Source organism: Bidens hawaiensis, unplaced genomic scaffold (assembly GCF_021521415.1).
Source record: "Bidens hawaiensis isolate Kalapana, Puna unplaced genomic scaffold, B.hawaiensis_p1.1 tig00068870_1, whole genome shotgun sequence".
In the NCBI taxonomy this organism is placed as follows: domain Eukaryota; kingdom Viridiplantae; phylum Streptophyta; class Magnoliopsida; order Asterales; family Asteraceae; genus Bidens; species Bidens hawaiensis.
Window position 1 is genome coordinate 5,062 of NW_027502157.1, and position 3,761 is coordinate 8,822.

The 3,761-nt window shown below is 34.1% G+C and overlaps 1 long non-coding RNA gene across 1 annotated transcript; it reads left to right on the forward strand.

The window, feature by feature from the left end:
- The first annotated feature begins 852 nt into the window (after positions 1–852).
- LOC143605281 (uncharacterized) lies at positions 853–1,653 on the forward strand. The gene is made up of 3 exons (XR_013148490.1): positions 853–1,082; positions 1,300–1,364; positions 1,504–1,653. It is a non-coding gene; the product is annotated as an uncharacterized LOC143605281 (long non-coding RNA).
- Positions 1,654–3,761: the final 2,108 nt, after the last annotated feature.

A 3,761-nucleotide genomic window follows, 5' to 3' on the forward strand; every position in this document is an offset into this window, starting at 1 on the left:
TGTCGTCAGTTCATAATGACACGTACAAAGGGTAGGCCAATCTTTTAAAGGCATAAAACATATTCTAAAACACTAGCTTTTTAGTTAATTAACGGAATACCTTTTTGCTTAAGAACCCAACACACGGTAATATGACGACACAGTTTTTATATTTGCTAACTGAAAGACACACAATCATATATACTTCCAGCATAAATTTAAGAGATGGAGAGTTGAGTGATCTGTGACCGGAAAAAAAATAAAAATCAAACCCTAAATAAATAAATAAATAAATAAATTGAAAGCTCCCCAAATATTATCACCAAGCTTCATCTTATAATTTGTTGTTATAATCGAACCATATGCGCGTTAAAGAAAACTTAATGATGTTAGGAATTATATTGTCCTCGGTTTATAAGTTATATATATAACTATTTCTTTTATTTTTTGGTAATATATTATGAATTAGCCCACCACCTACAGTTTCCACCACAATAAACTTGACAACCGAAAATTCATTACATTTTGGTTCTTTTTTGACAATTTTTGTAGTGGGAAACAAAGACACCACTTCATTGACTTTTGATATGTAATTGTCACACCCAACATTTCCAAGAAACGACCTACGACGTGGGTTTTTTTATTTAATATTCAGTACTACGAATCTAAATATTCTTTTAAGTTTTAACGACATTTTTTTAGAAAAATATTGATAACATTCGATTTTCTAAATATTGTTTAATCATTAATAAAATGGTAAATATACAGATTGTAATGAAAAGATTCAGAAAAAAAAAGGTTGTATGGATTTAAAATAAAAAGAATAAAAGATACAGTAATTTAAAAAAAAGGAAGTGAATAATATCTTTTTTCTTTCATTATTTTCCAAATTTTGTTATGAAATAAGGAAGGAGTAGAGTAGTATATAAAGCAAATGGGAGAAGCACTTATCATCAACATAATTGATTTACACTTTACACCTACAAAAGTGTGTCTTTTAGCAGAAGCCATGGCAACAATCACAAGTAATTTGCTTAAATTTTCTGCAACTCTTCTGATCCTTCTTCTCCTTTCCTCCAACTCAAATGCAGTTCCAATGTCAAGTAAGCAATCCATTAGTTATGTTAAAGGGTCCTTTTTGCTATAAAACAACTTATTTACTATTTAGCATACACTACTAGAAAACTGGACACTTGTAACCTTCAGTATAACCTAATTCCGGTTTTAAACTTTTTACCGGTAGCAATTGTCCAGTTTTTTTATTAGTGTATGCTTAAAAGAAAAATTAAGGGTATATTTCTAATGCATATACTTTCACAGGAAGTCTAAACCTCATGCATGAAGGATCACCTGGGCATCTGAAAGATTTAAGCAATATCCACCCGGTAAATATATATTTGTCCTTTAAAATATAATACACACGTACTATTTGGAGAGCATCAACTTTCATAGAGTCATAAACCAAAAGAGCATGTTTGTTTGTGATTAAAACTAAACCCTGATATTATTTCCATTATAATTCAGGAGAGTATGAAGGAAAGTTGGGAAATTACGGAGAGCGTGACAGAAAGAATGAGTCTAGAGGTGAACGATTACCCAGGATCCGGCGCGAACAATCGCCACACACCAAGGCCGTAAGATGGGACAAATACGCTTGAAACTAGAAGCAAAATATATATGACGAAGTATAACAAGTTTAAGTAGTACGTACCCTAGCATATTTGTGTTAGATATGTATTAAGCACAATTGTTTAAAGCCTTGGAACTCTAGATATATGTATCCAACTAATTTGATTACTGGTTGGAGTATGTTAGTTTTAGCATTAATTTGTAACAATGCATGATATCACTTTATTTTGCATTCTAATAGTAAAAAAGTGTGTTTTTATAGAGTAAGCTGTCGTCCTTGTGGTTTATTCAAATTGCTATTTCAGTTTAAAAGTTTAAAATTTGTAACTCTCTTGTTAACATATTTTGAACTAAAATAACATATTTTTACAAACCAATAAGATGAAAATTGTAACAACAATGAAACTCTAGGGATGAAAATAACAAGTTTGAATCTTTTGAACTGAAATAATAATTTTGAACAAACTACAATGACAAAAACCACATTTTACTCGTTTTTATATCTTGTAGGTTTCATGTATCTTACATTGAACCTAGTTAAATTTAAAAGATACGTGTGCATATATTTTTGGAAACTCTGGCTAATAAAATTGTTAGTGGGTACGCATAATGTGTGCATGTTAGGTTGAAAGCACTTTGGATCATGTAGGAAGTAGAGAATTTCGGTGGGGAAAGATGGTGGAATATTGAGGTGGTAGGCATTCAGATATTTAAAGGGTGGACAAGATTTGAGTGCATTTTATAAATCGATTGTGTTGAGTTGTCATTTATTCAACATACTAAATAGTATATAATAATTACAGAACAAATTGGTCTGATTCTTTATACGTGTAAGAAAATCATGTAAAAGTTACTGGTAAATAGATAAAAGAGATTAAACTATTAAAATGTGAGTATATTGTAGGTTCTTTGACCGGATCTAACAACACATACAACTATTACTAGTTATCTTGGATCAACCTCTACACTAGTTGGCGGAAACATCTAGTTAGGACCGAGATCTCGGATCTTGTTTTGTGGTTTATTGCTGTGAAGAATAGATAGAGAAGAGAGAATTTGTAAGTTGTGAGAAGTAAGTTTGCAAATGGTTGGTTTGTGAATGAGACACACACTACACACTTTATATAGTGTGTGTTCTCATGCACATGCATTCATTGATAATGGCCCAATGGGCTATAAATACAAGTGGCCTTGGGCCCAAACATACATAAACAATAGCAACAAAACATAATTAAAATAAATGTTACAAATACAAAAGACTAATACTAGAAATGAGCCTTACAATCTCCCTCTAGTATTTGGTATTTGCTTTATTGACTTCCATCACCACTCGCATTCAGACTCGGACTCGTACTCGAAGATATCGTCTGAATCTTGAAAGGGCTGCTTTTCAAAAAGTAGCTGGACGAACTTCTTGAACTTTCCGACTATGGCGTCCGTGTTGTCACGACAGACATCTTCAACCATACATAAGGGCGACTTGACGAGCTTCTTCAAGTCGCTAATTCCAAAACCTGCCAGTTCGTGTTCGTCAAAGGCCCGTAGGCCATGAGTGCGGTCAAAGTGAATAATGATTTCACCATGCTAGTTGTCGAACTCCCAAGCAATGAAGTAAAAAAGAAAGCCGTTTTCAAAGGGCATGCCGTGACAGATTGGCTCACCATGATCTTTTGGCATCTTGTATCTTCGACCTTTGGACGGCTTGTTGGTGAAAGGATTTGTCTCTTTTGACTTGTAAGACCTACCTGGATTGACTATGAATGTCGGCTAATCGTCCTTCCATTCTCGCTTCAAGAACCACTTGAACCATGACTCCAATGAGTCCTTTTTGTCATCTCGAGCTATGGTTTTTCTGAAGTAGTTCATGTCGAGGACTGACAAAGTGTGCATATATCCATAGGGGAGATATGTCAGATCACCATCTACACGCCGAATAGCCCAACTTTTGCTATCTTTGTGCCATATTGCATAGAGAATAGGATCTGATTCATGGTACGTTTTGATCTCCACCTCATGTTTCCCATCCTGCTCACGCTATAGTATTTGATGCCTTATCGAGACTTCCTTTGAGCAGTCTTGATGGAGGGAGTGGCAATGGGTTGTTCAACAGCTGATTCCATATTCACCCTTTCAGGTTTATCTGGATTGGGTGA